Source organism: Sciurus carolinensis, chromosome 8, assembly GCF_902686445.1.
Source record: "Sciurus carolinensis chromosome 8, mSciCar1.2, whole genome shotgun sequence".
NCBI classification, from domain to species: domain Eukaryota; kingdom Metazoa; phylum Chordata; class Mammalia; order Rodentia; family Sciuridae; genus Sciurus; species Sciurus carolinensis.
Window position 1 is genome coordinate 16,781,256 of NC_062220.1, and position 20,444 is coordinate 16,801,699.

Genomic DNA, 20,444 nt, shown 5'->3' on the forward strand with positions numbered 1-20,444 from the left:
TCTTGCCTACATAGTTCCAATAAAGTGGTGTGAAATGGCGACTTAGGATCAGACTTCCTTAACAGGACTCACATAGCACAAGAAATAAAAGCAAGAACCAATAACTGGGATAGATTCAAACTAAATAGCTTTCTCTCAGCAAAGGAAACTATCAGCAATGCGAAGAGAGAGCCTACAGAGTGGGAGAAAATCTTTGCCACTCGTACTTCAGATAGAGCACTAATTTCCAGAATATATAAAGAACTCAAAAAACTCTACACCAAGAATACAAATAACCCAATCAACAAATGGGTTAAGAAAATGAACAGACACTTCACAGAAGATCTACAAGCAATCAACAGATATATGAAAAAATGTTCAACATCCCTAGTAATAAGGGAAATGCAAATCAAAACCACCCTAAGATTCCATCTCACCCCAATTAGAATGGCGATTATCAAGAATACAAGCAACAATAGGTGTTGGCGAGGATGTGGGGAAAAAGGTACACTCATACATTGCTGGTGGGGTTGCAAATTAGTGCAGCCACTCTGGAAAGAAGTGTGGAGACTCCTTAGAAAACTTGGAATGGAACTACCATTTGACCCAGCTATCCCATTCCTTGGCCTATACCCAAAGGACTTAAAATCAGCATACTACAGAGATACAGCCATAACAATGTTCATAGCTTCTCAATTCACAATAGCCAGATTGTGGAACCAACCTAGATGCCCTTCAATTGATGAATGGATAAAGAAACTGTGGTATTATATATATACAATGGAACATTACTCAGTTATAAAGAATAATAAAATTATGGCATTTGCAGGCAAATGGATGAAATTGGAGAATATCATGCTAAGTGAGATAAGCCAATCTCAAAAAACCAAAGGTTGAATGATATCACTGATAAATGGATGATGACACATAATGGGGGTTGGGAGGCAAGAATGGAGGAAGGAGGGACTGTATAGAGGGAAAAGAGGGATGGGAAGGGTGAGGGGGAAGGAAAAATAACAGAATGAATCAAACACCATTACCCTATGTAAATGTATGATTACACAAATGGTATGCCTCTACTCCATGTACAAACAGAGAATCAACATGTATCCCATTTGTTTACAATAAAAATAAATAAAAAAAAATTAAGTGGCATGAAAGATTTTTTTTTAACATTTACCAAAGTTGATATCCTCTCAGAATAAAACTAAAGTGGCACTGGATTTCATTTGAAGATTAAAAAATGAGGAATCCTACGTGCGTGATACAGATTACGTTCTGAGTCAAATGAGGAAAGCTAAGGAGCTCTCCCAGAGCAATCTCAAGACATGCTCTCGTTGGACACCGATTTGCTGTCAGAGGGAGAATGAAAGAAATATTCTGTGAATGGTCTTTGTTCTTGTGCTTTGCATGCATGACCTCAGCCCAGTTTTGTCCATGAAGTAGATGAGCTGTGAACTGAACTCAGCCTGTCTGACTGTGGAGCGTGGGCTCTTTCTATATCTTATGTTGCCTCCCCCCAATTCCATTTTCCCCCCAATTTTTTATTGGTGCATTATAGTTGTACATAATGGTGGTACTTGTTGCTACATATTCATAGATGCACATGATATAACAGTATAATTTGGCCAGTATCACTCCCCAGTATTTCACAGGTAGAATAAAAACAATTTGCCTCTGGGGATTAGCAGGCACCTCCTCCCCTTTGGTGCTGGGGGTTGAACCCAGCATTGCTTAACTACTGAGCCCCATTCCCAGCTCCTTTTATTTTGAGACAGAATCTCTCAAAGTTGCTTAGGGTCTTGCTAAGTTGCTGAGGCTGGCCTTGAATTTATAATCCTCCTGCCTCAGCCTCCCAAGTCACTGGGATCACAGGCGTGCACCCCTGTGCCCCACTCTGATTATCTTTTTTTGCGGTGCTGGGGATTGAACCCAGGGCCTTGTGCTTGCAAGGCAAGCACTCTACCGACTGAGCTATCTCCCCAGCCCCTCTGATTATCTTTTTAGACTGACAAGACAATTAGGGAAACTGAGCCTGAGAAAAATGTTAACTAGCAAATGATAACATGTTGCATTAGCCAAGAAATATGCTGAGTCTCTACCAGCTGAATTGAAATCTTGCTCTAGATTAGAGTTTCACAAGTTTTTCCAGCCATAGGCCCCACATTCAAATGGAATCTCAGAACCCTAATTGAACAGAAACTAAAGGAGAAGAACATTTTGTCCAAGGAGTGGCTAATGGTGTCAACAAACACGGACAAATAGTGTTACTGTTGCACAGGCAGAGGTCCCAAAGGGGTCCTGGGTCCAGGTTCTTGGCAACCTGAACAAAGAATGGAAAAAGATTCTCCTCCTCCTTGGTGGATTGGGATTGATTGGCACCTTGATTGACAACTAGATTTGTGTGTGTGTGTGTGTGTGTGTGTGTGTGTGTGTGTGTGTGGTGCTGGGGATTGAACCCAGGGCCTTGTGCATGTGACAGGCACTCTTCCAACTGAGCTATATCCCCAGCCTGACAGCAGAATTTGACACAACTTCTTCTCTACTGCCCCTGTATAAGGGGCACGGAGGAGGAGCAAACCACAATGCTAATGAGATGCTAACTAGCAGCAAGTGGACTTTAGGTCAGTCCCTCAGGCTGTCGCCCACACCCAAGATGGAGGGCTTTCTCTTCCGGGTCTTGAAGTCCCATTGTGTTCATCTAACTTCCTCCCTTTAACAGCAAGATGGCCCATTTTCCCCTCACAGGGAGATGTTGGTGGGATGGAGGTGCCCTAGCCCTTCCCCATTCCCTCCCTCCTACCTTTTAGGACTGACTAGTCCTCATTGGATTTACTCTGGTGAGGTCATGTCATTGGCAAAAGAGTCAGTGGAGAGCCGGTGGCTACAGCCAGATTTCAGATTTAGGGGCACACAGATCACACTTTCAAGATAAAGGGTTTTTTTTTTTTTTTTAATTTTTGTTTCGTTTTGTTTCAAAGACAAAGACAAAGGCTTGAGCACGTTTTAAAAGTAAAGAATGTACTGAAGGTAAAAGAGAGGCTGGTTTTAACAGGTGAGAAGGAAGAAAGAGAGGGAGTAAAGGCTTGTTGTGGTTTGAAAGTGCCCCTCCAAAGTGTAGGTGTTGGCAATGTGGTGTCGTTTAGAGGTGGGGCCTTAAAAGGGGATTAAGACATGGGGCTGCCACCTCATGGTTGGGACCATTACCCCTTTAAGAGATATTTCTTTTGCTCTGTTGCCTTCTGCCACTGAGGACTCAGCACCCTTCCTGTGGAGGATGTAGCCATGAGGCGCCATCTTGGAAGCTCTCACTGGCAAACCTGCCCACACCTTCATCTTGGACTTCCCAGTCTCCAGGGCAGTGAGGCAAAGGTTCAGTCTCAGGTGTTTTGTACAGACTCAGAACATGGATTAGAATATAGGTTAGGGGCAAAAACACCAGAGTACTCTTCTCTATTGGCTTGCTTTGGAGATGAGCCTGCCTAAAAAATCCACCATAAAAAATGGGAAGGAACCTGAATAGAGAATTTCCTACTGTATTTCTGATCCTGGCTGAGGTTAGACAGGGTGAACTGCTGGGAAGTGAGCACTCAGCAGTTTGGTCCTGAGAAGGCAGCTAGTCAGATCTCTCCAAGGACTGGAGTGTTGCCACATAAACTGAGGGAAAAGCTATGTTGCAAAAAAGTTGCTGATATGGTGCATGCGTGGCTGATGGGCTGTCTAAATACTATCTGGATGGAGGGGAAAGTGACAGTGGTTGGGACCAATTCAAAAGAAAGTAAGAGTTTAAAGAACAGATGATTGAGGTAGAAGATCAAGTGGGGTGGGAATGGGCGATTGCTTCCTTCTCCCCTGTGGAAACCAGCCCCTCTTCTCTCCAGCACATTCTTTTCTCTGCTTTTAAAACGTGCTTATGCCAGTGTTGTGGCACATGCCTGTAATCCCAGCTACATGGGAGCCTGAGGCAGGAGGCTCACAAGTTCAAGGCCGGCCTGGGCAACCTAGTGAGACCCTATCTTACTATAAAATTGGGTCAGAAAAGGGATTTTAATATTCAACTTCAATTTTTTTTCCCCACAAATATTTTCATTGAAGAGTTATCTGACTATACAGGGAAACAAAAATTAAAGGAACAGATCATTCCCAATCTCATCAATAGATAAGTATTATAAATATTACTGGTGAATTTTTCCAATTATCTTTATCTTTAATAATTTTTTGAAACTTAAATTACATGAAACTTTTTGAAAATTTTATGAAACCTTCAAATATATCTAAGGCAGAGGAAATAATATAGCATATTATGGGTACGCACGTACCCATCACCTATCTTTAAAAATGATCAAAATTTTAGAAATCTTTTTGTTATATATATTCCTCCACTTTCTCTTTTGTTGTATGATTCTATAACGAATTGCAACATTTTATCCAGGAATACTTCTGAATGTATACAGAGGGATATATATGTTTTTAATGCCCTACCCCTTTGGTACAATTATACACACAAACACATACACACACACACACACACACCATCAGATGACACCTGAAAAAACAGATGTTGATTTTTAACACCCTCCCCTATGCAGCCTGTGTTCCAGTGTTGGAGTTACAATCCAAACGCTCGACGCATCACATTCGGTTGATTTATTTCTCAAATTTCTTTTCATCCAAAATAGCCCTTTTACCTCCTTTGCAACAATTCCATTTACTTGTTGAATTTTCTAGCTGTATATTTACATGACATCAACTATTATGCTGCTCATGCCTTTAAGTTTTTGGTAAAAAATAAGTTTGACTTCAAGGTTTGATTGGATTCATGTGAGATTCATTGATAGAGCATTTGTAAATTTAATCTGGATTTTTATCTATCTTTCTATTTATATAGAAAGACTCATACATTTATGGTAAAAAAAAATAAACTCATACTGGAGCAATCTATTGTACCTTATATTTTAATAAAACATGGAGCTCTGTCCATACTAACAGGTAAATATTCTTATTTTTCTTAATGGCTGGTCAAGTATCCAGTTTTAGAATGGCAAATAGTTCTATTGATTTCTTATTGATGGACATTTAGGTTTTACTGCTTTCCTATAATTATAAATAACACCATGGTAAACATATTTATAAATGAATCTTTATACCATGTTTGATTTCTTCTTTAAAAAAATTATAAGAGTGAAGTTGCTGATTAAAAGGATAGGCATATTAAATTTTTTTGATAGATATTGCTGAACTGTTTCACTTCTAAAACCTGTATTTATTTGAAATCTCAGCAGGACATATTTGCATGGCCTGTTTTCCATAGCCCAATCAGATATTTGCCAATGTAAACATTTTTAATCTTTTCTAAATTCAGAAATGAGAAATATGTAAAAAATGTTTACTATCTATATCTTTGGATGTTTGTTTGAAAAAATGAGCATTTTCTACATTTTGTACTATTTTTGTTTTTTCAAATTGCCTGTATAAGTCCTTTATCCATTTAAAAAATTTCTTGTCTTTTCATTATTGGTAATTTAAATAATTTTATATTACAACAATCAAAATAAATTAAAAAAATCATATAGGAAATTATAATGAAAAGTAGACCTGAGTTCCTTTTCCAGGTGCCACCCTAGTTGCCAGAGGCAGTTCTCCTAATAGCTTCTATGTTTTCCGAGATTGAGGTGAATTTTTATAACACAAATATTTGCCTTTCTCCTCAAAGGTCTCATGCTGTACTACTCTCTAAAGCTTAGCTTTTATTTTTTCCCAGTCATATATATTAGACATCTTCCCTTATAGCACATAGTTACATCTCATTCTTTACAGTGGTTCCATAGTATCCCATTGTATGAATAAATCATGATTTACTTTGTTAGAGCCCTATTAATGGGGTCTAGTATATATTAAGCTGAGGCTGGGGAGATAGCTCAGTTGGCAGAGTGCTTGCCTTGCATGCACAAGCCCTGGGTTCAGTCCTCAGCACCATCAAAAAAAAAAAAAAAAAAAAAAAAAAATCCGTTCCCAGGGTTTTGTTACTACAAAGTTCTGAATTCTGTGTACATGTAGTATCTATGACCATGTCTTTGTATATGTAGGATGAATTCCTAAAATAGAATTCTGGGGTCAAAGATAATGTGTATTTAAAAATTTGGTAGGCATTTCCAGGTGTGGTGGCATATGCCTGTGATCCCAGAGACTTGGGAGGCTGAGGCAGAAGGATCACAAGTTCAAAAGCAGCTTCAGCAACTTAGTGAGACCCAAACAACTTAGTGAGACCCTCTCTTAAAAGAAAAAATAAAAAGGGCTGGGGATGTGGCTCAGAGGTTAAGTGCCCCTGGGTTCAATCCCTGGTACCCTCCCAAAAAAGTTGATAGACATTGCCATAATACCCTCTAAAGAGACCCCAAACTTCCTCCAAAAGTGTATGTGGGAGCTTATAGACCAATATCTTTCACAAACATAAATCCTTCACAAGATATTAGCAAATTGAATCCTGCAGAAGATAAATTGGAGAAGTGGAGTTTATATAAGGAATGCAAGGTTTGTTCAATGTTTGAAAATCAATGAACACAATCCACTGTATCAACAGAATAAAAGACAAAATATGCAGAAAGAGCATTTGGTAAAATCCTATATCCATTCTCAGCAAACTAAGAATTGTGGTAAATTTGCCTAACTTGATAAAGCACATTTGTGAAAACACCTCACCTAATAACAGACTTTTTAAAAGACTAAGCCAGGCATGGTGGTGCACACCTGTAATTCCAGTGGATTCTAAGGCCAAGGCAGGAGGACTGTAAGTTCAAGGCCAGCCTGGGCAACTCAGTGAGACATTGTCTCAAAATAAGAGCTGGGGCATCCCAGCACTGGTTCACTCCCCAGTAGCCCCTTATCCCCCCATGAAATTGCAAGGGTAAGTTACAGACTGTGATAAAACACATATCTGATATAAGATTTATATGTAGAATACATGAAGAATGTTCACTACTAAATAATAAGAAAACAATTTGATTACAAAAATGAGCAGCCTGGTATACTGGTGCATTCCTGCAATCCTAGTAATTTGGGAGACTGAGGCAGGAAGATTGTAAGTTCAAGGCCAGCCTCAGCAACTTAGTGAGATACTGTCTCAAGAGAGTCAAACGATAAAATAAATAAATAGGACTGGGGATGTAGCTCACTGGTAAAGTGCCCCTGGGATTAATTCTCAATACCTAGGGGGAAAAAAAAGTGGAAGGAGGGGGACAAAAGATTTGGACACTTTACCAAAAAAGAAATAAAAATGGCAAAAACACCTATAAAAATGTTCAACATCAGAGCCTGGTGCTGAGGCTCCTGCCTGTAATCCCAGTGTCTTCGAAGACTGAGGCAGATGGATTTGCAAGTTCAAAATCAGTCCCTGCAACTTAGTAAGCAATGTAGAGAAAATCTGTTTCAAAAATAAAAAAATAAAAAATAAGGCTGGGGATGCCGCATCAGCAGATCTTGTAGTTGCGCTGGGTGCCCGAGGTCAGGGCTCGCTGGTCCCACTGACCCCACTGCAACCAAGTTCTTCTTCCCAGATCTTGACTTCAATGTGGATGACGGCTGCTTGCAAGGACTGGAGCGAGGCCTGAAGGCTGGGGTGCTCAGCCAGGTGGACTGCGCCTCGACCTGGTGCAGGCGAGTCCTCGGGGACTTGCCACTTCACCTGCAGAGCACAGACTATGGCAACCTCCTGGCCAACGAAGGATCGCCTCTGACGGTGTCAGTCATGGATGAGTACCTCAAGGAGAAGACGGTGGTGGAGTTCCGCCGTACGAGGAACCACGCCGAGGAGCCGCTTGCCAGCTTTTTTCCTGGACTCCGTTACTTAGTTATACGATTGACAGCGTGATCCACTCATCCCGGGTACACTGCACCGGTGCTCCATCGCATCACTGGGCAGCTTCGAGCAGACGGGGGCCTTGAACATCGCACAGCTGAGCTCTACGATGCCTCCTGGTGGACACGCCCTGGCCGCTTTTTTCCAGAACTGCGTCTCAGAGCTGGCTCTTGATGAGATGAACGTCCGGATCATCCGCAGTACACTCTGCAAGGTCTATTGGGAGTCCTTTCACAAATTCTGCACCCTACTGGGCCGGGCCACAACTGATTCCAGTGTCCCATTCTGGTGTTGGAAGCCGACCAGTTCGCCTTCAGCATCACCGTTAAGTCTTTTGGCACAGAGCTATCCAAAAAAGACAGTCCCAAGCTCTTCCTGTGCTGCAGATGCCTCTACCCTGAGGGCCAGGCTCAGCTGATGGGACTAACAACTATGAGCAGGTCAAGAACGTGGCTGATTACCACCCAGAATACAAGCTGCTCTACAAGGGTGCAGGCAGCAACCTGTGAGACAAGACCCTGGAGGACTGATTTTTCTTCTTCCAGCAGGGTGAAGCTGAACAAGTTGGCCTTCCTGAACCAGCTCCACTCTAGTGTCTTCTAGGCCTTTGTGAAGCTCAAGGAACGGGACTGTGGCAGCATTGCATGGATTGCTGAATGTACCGCCCAGTGCCACCAAGATTGACAGTTACATCCCCATCTTCTAGCATCCTGACCCAAGCCTTCTCAGTGCACTGTGTATGTCTGTGTGTGCTGGGACAAAGCCCATGGCTCACCTGCCTGCCCTGGGGGCGGGTAGCACATTGTCCTAGGGGCTGGCCAGCTTTCTTGATTCCCCTGGGATTGCTTTCAGGCCTGAAAAGGGCTGGGCCCCTCTCCCCTATTCAAGGATGGACCAAGATCCCCTCCAAAGCAACGAGCTTCCCTCAGCCCTGTGTTTACAGCTACCGACATGTCTGAGAAGCACATAGTCACTTTCATGTCCCTTCCTAACCTGAGAACATGTGGGGACAGTGTGAGCCTCCTCTCCACTCTGAGGGCCACTCCCAGAGTCATGGCCCATGGGAAGGAGTGTGTGTGTGTGTGTCCTACTGGGGCATGGAGGGAGTAGCTCTGCCCTTCTGAGACAATAAAACTGCCCTCTCTAAAAAAAAAAAAAAATATATGGCAGGGAATGTGGCTTAATGATAAAGCACCCCTGGGTTAATTCCCACCCCAAAAAAATCCAACACCAGTCATTAGGAGATGAAAATTAAAACCACAATGAGGCATCTCAATATGCCTATTCAAACGAATAAATAGAAACAAATAAAAAGACCCCAACAATTCCAAGTGCTAACATGGCTCAAAAGGATCTTAGTCTCTGGGTATGGTGGCTCATGCCTGTAATCCTAATGACTGGGGAGGCTGAGGCACATGAGGATTTGAGGATTGCATATTCAAAGCCAGCCTCAGCAACATAGAGAGGCCCTAAGCAACTCAGTGAGACCCTGCCTCTAAATAAAATACAAAAAAGGAATGGGAATGTTGCTCAGTGGTTAAGCACCCTTGGGTTCAATTCCAGTACAAAAAAAAAATAGTTTATTCATCATCAGACATGGTGGTGTATGCCTGTATACAGTCCCAGCTGCTTGAAAGTATGAGGCAGGAATAACACTTGAGCTGATGAGTTCAGAACCAGCCTGGCAAAATAGTGAGACCCCATCTCATAAAAAGGAAAGAAAAGAAAAATAATGTATTAGTCAACTTTGTGTTACTACAACAAAATACCTGGCACAGGCTACTGATGAAGTAGAGAAAGGTTTGTTTTGGCTCACAGTTCTGGAGGTTCAAGTCCAAGATCAGGTAGCTAGTCCCATTGGTTTGGGCCTCTAGAGCGGGCAGCCCATCATAGTAGGATTAAATGCACACACCACAAGTCAGGAAGAAAAGAGAGAAACCCAGCTGCCACAACCCTATTGGAAGGTTATAAAGAGCAGGCTGAGCCTTGTTCAGAGTTACTCCATGATGTATAGAACAGCAGTTTTTAGGCCAAACCTAAATCTGAGTTACTCAGATTATCTGAGTTACTGAGTTTACTTTATAAAACAGTAGTTTGCCATAAACTACTCAATTTTGAGCATAAGCTCCAAGCTAAAATGACGGTATGCCTTGTTTGTACAAGAAACAACCCCCATCTGCCTGGCAAAACCATAAGGTACAAACTGATAAATAAATTAATCATGCTGATAAAAATGACCACCTGTGAACTTATGAAACTAGTCAGAAGTGTTTGGAAGCATGGGTATATCTAACTCGATATTGGAAAAATGAGGCCTATGAGCTTAATGAACACACCAGACCACCAGATCCTCTCACCTAAGACACATAAAAGGTGGAATCCCCCTGAGACTGGACATGTGGGCACTCTAGCCACTGATCATGAGCCTTGCCTGGGAAAATGGCCCCAGCCATGAACCTCTGAATCCTCTGTCCTTGGGCTTCAGCAGAGTGCAGTTTCTCCTGCCCATACTGACCCTGCAGGGCCCACTCCAAGCTGATATTTGAAGCTGACATTGCAAGCTAACACTCTGAAACTGTCTGGTGGACCTTGGCTTAGAGTAAGTTCCTGTGCTTTGACAGCTCTGTTCCCTGAACGAGTTCTTTGACTGGTTCTGGTGGTAATCTTATCTGACCACCTACAGTGACTTTTTGCATTGATGCCTGCTCTGTCTTTGCTCTTAGTTCAACCACCTGAACCCCTGTTGTTCCCAGTTGTAAAATGAAATTATAAGAACGTTATCTTGAGAAACAAATGCCTGTTGAAAGGGTCGGTTCCACGTCTCTTCTGTCGACCTTTCTTCAGGAAACCTAATTAACTATGGGTCCCTGCATTTTGGATTGTAAATAACTCTTTAGGAGTCTGATTTCACCCTTTTGAAAACATAAGCACCGCTGTGCATGGCTTTCAGACACTTGAGAATTCTCAGATACTTGTGAAAAGAACCGGTTTCTCTTACCATCTTTTCTTCTGCAAAAACACTTGCTGCTAGAAACTCTGTGAAAGACCTTCAGTCATGTAGATTAGACATTTTCTGACACCAAATAACCTATAACAGTTATTAGAACCTGTGGATCAGGGCTCAGATTTTGGAGTTTTTTCTCCTCTGGGCCCATGAGTGTAAAATAAAGTTTAGAGTGTCACTTGCTGCTTCTGACCAGCCTTTTTCCTGCAACATTTTGGTTCCTTGACCAGGAAGCAACAACCATGCTGGCCCTTTGAGCCACCAGCATGGCGGACTGCTTATCCAGACTGTGCGGTGCCCCTCAAGTCAAACAAGATGGTGCCACCCAACAGTTCTGGGATCTGCTTCACCTGGGACCTGTGCCTCTGCAGCAGCAACTGTCACCTGGACTACCTGGAGATTGGACCAACTCCTGCACAATCATCCGGAAAAAGGTGAAATCCAGGGGCAGACTGGGGACCTGATCACCACCCATGGCCACCTGCAAGGGCTCCATCTGGGTAGGGAACTTCCAAAGGGGAGAAAGTGTTTTAAACTCTTGAGTGGTTTTGTGAGTGTATGCAAAACTATTTGTGGCTCCATGGCTTTGTGCGACGGAGTCTTTGTGAGTCCTAACCTGCAGTTCTGTGGTGACTTTGTATGGCATAACGGTGATTTGGGTCCTGCAATAGGACCTCTGACAAGACCTGGGATTTATATAGGCACACCTTCAGTCAAGAAGCACCTAAGCTTTTCAGAGATGTGGCCAGGTGGATGCCTTGTGTGACTTCCCTTGTCTGTCTTGTGACACTGGCAAGGGGCAGAATGTGGGGTGAATACACTCTAAGACTACAGTTTTAGACTGTATCATTAAGAGTTTTGAGAAAGGGGTGTTCCAGAGACGATGCAGGTATATTAACTCCTGGGAAACTCTAGACCTTCTGTGAAATAGATTAGCCTTCATTCAGGGTAGGTTGACTCTCCAAGGGGCCATTCAATAAAGAGCTACATGAGCAGGTGCCCAAATTAGTTTGAGACCAGAGTGGGGGAAAGTGTTGCTTTTAAATCCAAGCTGCTGTAGGACATAAATGTTTGTTGCATCACTTCTTGTGCTCCGGGATTCTGCCAAGTTCCTCCCTAAAGCTAGAAAACAGAAGGAACAAATGGATGGGATCTAAAATGCCAACTAGATCAGATCCTGGACCTTTTAAGGGTACTTAGAGGTCTGCATTCTGCCTGGGGACAATACAGGCCTTGCCCAAACTGCAGGGATTAACTGTAATTTTCTGCAAATTCCTGATAAAAGAGTCCAACAGACCCAGGAATATCAGGGGATGCTCTACTTCCTGCAGTTTTTCCTCTTTGCTCCAGTTGGGCATGAAAGAGAAGTAAGCCTTTGCTCAGAAACACAAGACCACACTCAGTAGAATGGGGAGAGAGTTCAAGAAACCACCTGTGAAGGGGATTGAGCCTCTAGATTAAACACACACACACACACACACACACACACACACACACACACACAAATTTAAAACCCCCTCTACTTTAGAGAAAGAGGATGAAAGCAGGGGAAAATGTACCAAAATTACCCCAGATGGTCCTCTGGGCCTTATGTTAAGATATTAGAAAGAGTCCTAGGATAAAAGGGAAAAAGAACTCAAAAGATGATAAAATACTGTTGTTTTATTTGGATTCAGGAAGCTATCCTAAAGCTGTCAGTGTTCTGCCTCAAACATTAGGCCTCCGCAAGGCCAAAACTCCCTGATCTGCTTCTGGGAATGATGCCAACAATGAGGGGAAGAGAATCCGAGCCAGCTGCAGTGGCTCCCACACCTCCACCTGCCTGTGTCCTTCACTATCCACACCAAGGAAGGAATTAAAGCAATGCCAAAGGATATTCAGATTTCATTTTCTAGGGAGGAACGGGAATGATTTGGAGAACAACAATGACTGCTTGGGAGTAATTATGGCCTCGTCATTTTCTTTTCTTCAGAATATCTGTCTAAAAGTTCATGGTTTCTGTGATAAATTTGTTTTTAGTCCTATGCATCTAAATGTTTTATTCCAACAAGTCTTGTTTTATTCAACTGGAGTTTTTAGTCTTCTGTTTTTCTTGCTGCCTTTGTTCAGCTATAAAACTTTGTTTCCTGTTGGTTTTATGTATATTTGTGTACATCTGTGTATTATTAGTTGTGTTTACATGTGTCGTGTACTTGGTATCAAAATTGGCTTATAAATAAATGAGTACTCATAAATTTAATAAATGGATCCAAATAATTTTTAGTCCACATGACTTAAACATTTAAGAAAAAGTTCAGTTTAAATTGGTTAAACAGATAAGAGTTTAAGATTGCTTTGTTTCTGGACCTTCACTAAAAGCAAAGTTACTAAGAGTTAAAGTTAATTCTTTCTTTCTTTCTTTCTTTCTTTCTTTCTTTCTTTCTTTCCTTCTTTCTTTCTTTCTTTTTGTTTTTTTAACCAGGCATTAAACCCAGGGATGCTTAACCACTGAGACACATCCCCATCCCTTTTTATATTTTATTTTGAGACAGGATTGAACTGAGTTGCTTAGAGCTTTGCTAAGTTGCTGAGACTGACTTTGAACTCTTGATCCTCCTGCCTCAGCCTCCTGAGCCACTGGGATTATAGGCATGCACTACCATGGTCAGCTTAAGAGTTAAATTTCTAACAGGTATAATTCTATATGCAAAAAGTACAAAATGTTTCATTTGTGTAAATAGCATAAAGCATTTCATCTTATTAAAATGGAGTAATTAGAAAAATTCAGTAATATCATAAAGATTGCTTTGAAATGCAATTTCTATAAAGGGTCAGAAACTAGGAAAGAGATATAAGAATGTTCTAAATGGAAATATGAAACACTGGAAGGAAAAAAGAAATGTTTCTGGATAAGGAAATCTTTTGTATGGAAAAGTAAACAACTTGTATAGTGTCTAAGTACATTACACATGGTTTGTGGAGGGTAGATTTTGAAAATTTGTGAGTGACTAAGTTGGCTATAATTAGCACAATCAGTTGAAGTTATTTAAAGTTTTTTTCCTAAGTTTAAATATTAATGTACTGATATAGGCCAGAATTTAATTCTCTATGTGTTGAAGTAACAAGGGTTTCTTAAAACACCAATCTGCTCTTATCTACCAAGGTAATTTCTTGTGTCTGTTAGGTTTCATTATTTAAGGGAACTAATCTTAAAGGGATTAAGGTTTGTACAACTCTGGTTAAACAAACAACTGTCATTTTATATTTGTGACACAACACTCTGAATTCTAAATTTTTCTTAAAAGTTAAACTTGGTTAATATAAGGGTATCAGTGTAATTGCAATGCTGTTACTGTCTTCTTCGTATATTAGATGCATTCAGTCCCCAAGTATACAACTCTTTAAAATAAAAGGTTAAGGAGAGCACTTTATCAAGCTGGTATTCTCCAAACTAAGGTTTTCTGTAGCAGTAGTCTCTTTCAGACTTATACAAAAAGAAAAAATTTAGTTAGAAATTTATGTCATTTAATATTTTGTACCTGGATAAAAATAAACTGTCATTAATAAGTTATATATAAAATTTTGTGTTACTCTTTACACTGGGATGGGAACTTGAATGCATTTTTGATAGGTAATGAACAGAGTCTGGTTTATTTAAAGGTTGACAATATGGGATATGAAGACATTTTGCCACTTTCCTACAAAAGGGGTTAAAAGCTCTCTGAGTTTGTTTGATTCATGTTTCAAATGTAATGTTGGATTATGTTAACTGATATTCATGTAGACTCAGGAAACAGTATATGAAAACCTTATAAAGTAATATTTTAAAAAGAGGCAAAGATCAGCTTCAGGAATTAAACACCTTACCTAAGATTTGTCAAGAGGCCACCTTACCTGAGTTAAGACTGCCTCTCTCCTTATTCCATGTTAGGATAACCACTCAAGTTCATTTGAAGTTAAGTTCAAAAGATAGTGTTTTTTTTTTTTTTTTTTTTGGTGTGTATGTGTGTGTGTGTTATGAAGATTACTGGGATCTTCAAATAAATAGGGAATATAATGTATAACTAAAGATTTGGATTATAAAAATTATGTTTCTTGATTCATAGCTATTATATAAACTAAATATGTTTTTACTCATGTTAATTTCATTTTGTATTTTCCTTGAAAACTTTATAACTGTTATCTCTCAGTGCTTTGTAAAAGTATAATTCATAATATAATAACCTGAGTTAGTTTCAGATAATAACCATCACCTATAGGCTAGACAAATATAAGGCTCACTTCCAGTATAATATTGACCCCAACCAAATGGAAGGGGTAAATAACTGTAAAGTTATAGACATTGAATTTAAAATCCAGTACTCCTACTTTAAGACTGGTGAAACTGGCCTGCTAGATGTTTAAAACCCAAACTTGGAGACTAAAGTTAAGAAAATACAAAGACCAAGGAAAAGAGCCCATAATTGTCTCTCACTCTCTGAGGTCAGCTCACATCCAGGGAACAGTGGGACTTTCCTAAGGGCTTTACAACTCTGGGCCACATGACCTCCCAATCAGGGGAGTCAATGGGACTCTAGAGAACAGGAAGTTGACCAGTGCACATTCTGCAAAGAGGAAGGTCACTAGAAAGGGAACTATCCCTAATGGAAGCCACACATGGTCAGAAAGACCTTAACCTATCCTGGCAGATGGCATTAGAGAAGCTAAAAGTCTTCTTGTAAGTTCCCAAGACTGACCTCTGAGGGATCCCAGTTGATTCTTAACAGTAGATAGGGACAAGGTCAATTTTGACCAACTTAGTCTTGAATACCTGACAGGAGAGTTATAACCAAAGCACAACTGCACATGGGCTGGCTTTCATGGCTAAGGAGGTACAATTGGTGGCAAAGGGGTTGAGGATCACCTGGAGGTTATAACTAAGCAAACTGTATCAGGAAACTGACCTACACTGAATCAGGTGTTGCCAATTGCTTTGTTCATGATTAGGCCTGGCCCTAGTAGACAGGATTCTCTCCTTATGAAATTCTTCATGGGCCCACTCCTCCCATTATAAGAGGTATATGGAAAGATCTAAAAACTAAACAACATTATGCCCACCCCTTTAAATAAGAAGATGCTATTTGGGTAGTAGAATGGAATATCCAACTTCTATAGCCTCTTTGAAGGAGTCCATTCGTTGTCATTTTATCAATCCCTACTTCAGTGAAGGTGGCCACGGTGGCCCCTTTACAGCAGGGTAAAACCAATCTCTTATGGTGTATTCCTGATCCAGCTGCTCCGTGCAAGTTAACCATTCCAAATAAACAAGCTGCACTCGAGAGGCCCTAAGGACCACAGCCCTGCTTTAATCACTCTGGAGGCTAACTAATCCATGCACAGCAAGAGCCTGAGGAACTGACGCTAACTGGGATAAAGGGACTAGCCTTATTTTCTATATTGGTTCTATGATGATTTCTGTTTCGTCCCTGCATCCTTAACGTACTGACCCTATTTGTCTTCTCCCACCTAGAGGGTATAAAGTTCCAAACAGTCCTTCAGAATTACCAGACACTTAACTTAGAGGATGTGAACAGAGGCAACGCCCCTTAAAAAAGGTGAAGGGGGCACCAAGGGGGAATGAGAAGGCAAAAGCAGTTCCTGCTGTAAAATGAAATTACAAGAACATTATCTTGAGAAACAAATTCCTGGGGAAAGGGTCGGTTTCCCTCCCCTTCTGTCAGGCTTTCTTCAGGAAAACTAATTAACCATGGGTCCCTACATTTTGAATTGTAAATAATGGTCTCTAAGAGTCTGACTTCACCCTTTTGAAAATGTAAATGCTTCTGTGCACGGTTTTCAGACACAAAGCTGTGGCGACCAGCACAGTCAAATTTATGGGTTCCCACGAGAGGCCATGGGGGATTAGAAAAATAAAGACTCACGTAGGTAGATTTTGAAGATAAAGCTAGGATCAGGTGGAGTGCTGCTCTCTGATGGAGATGCAGAGCTAAAGGGTTATGCCAGCACTCTTTATTTATATATGTCTCGTTATCAGGTTAAAGACCGTGCAAGCATTATTCTTTGTGTTTAGGAAAGTTACAGAAATTAGAAACATCTATGTAGCTTTTCTGCAGTTGCAATCCGATAGTTACAAAGTGCAATGTTAGGAGCTTTGTGTAGCTCTCAAGAAAGTCCATCGTTTAAAGTTACTGCTAAGTGGGCAGGCTCAGGAGTAGGGGAGCTGGTGAAACATTGTGGTTGTGTAGCATAAGAATTCCTCTATTTCCAGGAACTGTGTGCCTGAGATCAAGGTCAGAGCTGATAGGACTCTTGCACAGAGCCTCCTCATGCAGGGCGTTGCCACAGCACTGAGCATCCTGTGCCTTGCACAGAAACATTCCCAGGCACCGGGCATGCCACAGTCATGAGGTCATCAGAGACCCCCATCTCAGTCACTGCTCTCCCATCCCCTGTTACCACTCTCCACACGAAGCTAGAGATTTCTCAGATGCCTGTGAAAAGAGCCAGTTTCTCTTACTGTTTTTTTTTTTTTTTTTTTTGCTTCTGTAAACACACTTCCCACCAGAAACTCTGCGCAAGGCCTTCAGTCATGTAGATTAGAAATTTTATGACAACAAATATCCTATAACTGTTATGAGAACCTGTGGATCAGGCTCAGATTTTGACATTTGTCTCCTCTGGGCCTACAGTTGTAAAATAAAGCTGGGAGCTCTCCTTCTCTCTTGCTGCTTCCCAATCGGCCTATTTCCTGCAACCCCTTTAACCCTTCCCATAACCCTATGGTTGCCTTGACCCTTTTTATACATGCCATTGATGGAAGTGGTGAAGTCTGTGAATTTATTGTTATTCCATAAATTCCAACATTGTAGAAAGATAAAAATGTGTTTGGTCTGTGTTAATGAGATGGGGTAAAGGTCAGGGAGTCAGGGTAGGGTCTAGAGGATGATGACTGGTTTCAAAGAGGGAAAAACAGTGTTGCTAACAATTAACCTCTGGGCTCATGCTCCTAGGCATGAATATAGGGGAGAAAGAAAAGATGATGATTAATAAAAAGGGAGAATCCTAAGGATTATAAGAAAGGCCACCCCCTCTCACGGACACCCAGCTGTGGGGCCCCTTCTCTTGGGAGAAGTCTGTCTCTATCACTTTCTTAAATAAAACTTGCTAGCTTATACTTGCCTCGGCTGTTCTCTTGGTGCTCATTCTTCCACTCTTGGAACAATGACCTGCTCTCCACCAGATAAACTACTCACAACAAAGGCATGCCCTGATGGCCTGAGGCCCCCTCTCTAGGGTCCATAGCACCTCCTAATACCGTCATCCTGAGGACCAAGCCCTTACATATGGACCTTTGGGGACACTCATTCAAACTCTAACAGGGAGCAAATGTGATTCCCATACATTGCTCGTGGCCCTACAAAATGGTACAAACACCATAAAGAGTTTGAATTTAGGCAAAGAAATATGTTATTTAAAAGAATTATTACTGGCTGGGTGCAGTGGTTACCACTCAGGAAGGTGAGGCAGGATGATCACAAGTTTAAGGTCAGCCTCAGCAATTCAGTGAGATCCTATCTCAAAATGTAAAAAAAGAGGCTGGAGATGTAGTTATGTGATAAAGCTGTCCTGGGTTCAATTCCTAGCATAATAATAATTTTGTATAATATTATTAATAATATAATGACATCACAATAATATTAATATTATTATACTGCTATACATTATTATATTGTATTAATATTAATATTATTATTGTTATTATTGCTAAAGGAAGGAAAGGGACTATTAGCAGTAGAGATTGCCTGCCTTGAGGGTTTGAAGCATCTCAAAGGTGGGGCAGAAAGGGGATTTTCTTTTAGAGAGTGTTGGGAGAAATACTAGTTCTTGGCTGGCAGTAGTGAACGTCTCAAGTGTGTAAGGAAAACTTTCAGGGAGGAGCGTTCTGCTTCGACTACCTAGGAAAGTAAACAATTGCCCCAAGTTGACTCAGTGTTACCAAGGAAACCCGTATAGGAACCTGGTGGTCTGATCACCCATGGAGCATTGTAATTGGGCAAGAAAACTATAAAATGTATAGCTGTGCCCGAAATAAACGAGTCTGCAGGCTGCTCCATACAAGCCTCCTTCCACCCAACTCCTGGAGTGTGGGTCTTGACTCCACGCCACTTACCCCATGTGTGAGCTAGCCCGGCACAAGAGAAGCTACAAGAGAGGAAGGCAAAAAAACTAGAGAGCGCTAGGAAGGTGTTGGAAGTTGGGGTGAAAGGGTGGGTGCAGTTGAATGGAGGTACAATGTTTCACCCCCAGGCTGACCTATTCTCAGTTGAATCCTTTACGCAGGGCTGGTTTTATAGGCTCAGGCTGAGGGTGGAGCAAAGTGGACCCAGAGTTTAGTTAAAAGCTTTTATTCTAATTGACTTTTGTTCTAATTGCAATAACAGATTAGTTAGTCATTTGTGAGGCAGAGTAATAACTTGGAGGGTGTGTTTCTGGCCTTCCTTTGGTAAATGGTAGCCTATCTAACTCTTGTGGGAAGGGTCCTTCTTTGCAGAAAGTTGTTTCCTGGGTGGGAGAGTTCTGAATCATCTGTCAGGGGGGAGTACAGGGTTTAGGCAAGGCTCAACACAGTTGCACCTGCTTGTCAGAATTCAGATCTATACAACTAAAGAGAATGCCTTTTGCTCTGTGATAATCATACCTCAATAAGCCTGATGTAAAAAACAAAATCCCAAATCTGATCTAGACCTCTCGTGCACTTTTTTCCAATAGTAATTTCAAATAGTAATTTTCAATAGTAATTTCATCATGTAATTTTAAAGTTGCAATAGTTGAATTTGTGTTTCATCCCAAAGTTGTACAAGCAAAGATAGAACATAGATTAGTGGTTTCCTGGGGCTGGTGGGTTTGGGGAGGGGTAAAGGGAGATTACTCAGGGTTATAAGTTATGTTTTTATGGTGATAAAGATGTTTTAAATTTAGACCATGGTGGTGGTTGCACAACTTTGTAGATTACTAAAAACTATTGTATACTTCAGAGAGGTGAGCTTAATGGTATGCCGATTGTATTTCAATACGTTTTTTAAAAAATAAAATGAAAAACTTCAGGTTAGAAAAGAAAGACAGATGCAGGGTGGTTTCACTGTGAAGCTAATGAACGTGAAGTCATATGAATCTTCAGGCGGCGAGGATGTGTCCACATTCCTGGGAGGAATCTTAGCAAGGTCAGATGGCTCTAAAAGTTGCAGAAGATTCTACAGCAGCATGTGAGGAACACTTCCTTCTTTCCACTTCCTTCTCATGCAACTGTCACTGGAGAGGCGAGGGACAATTTTGGAATCTGGCAAAAGTAAAGATGTGATTGGGTTCCATGGATATATGTACTTGGCTTATAGTCAGTTCCACAGTTATTGCTCATCACCCCCTTGTAGAAATGAATTTCAGGAATTCTGGCCACTGTACCACAGGTGCAAGGGGCAGAACTTGGGTCATACTACGAAAATGTACTGTGGGACCCAGCACTGGAAGTATATGGGCAGTTGAGGAGACACCAGGTTTGAAGAGTGTGGAACTAGAGGCCAGCCTCAGGAAAAGGCTCCAAATATACATCATATAAAATACAGGGGAGGA

The 20,444-nt window shown here is 41.3% G+C and overlaps 1 pseudogene; it reads left to right on the plus strand.

The window, feature by feature from the left end:
- The first annotated feature begins 6,869 nt into the window (after positions 1-6,869).
- Positions 6,870-8,540, plus strand: LOC124991262 (V-type proton ATPase subunit d 1-like; annotated as a pseudogene).
- The last annotated feature ends 11,904 nt before the right edge of the window (positions 8,541-20,444 follow it).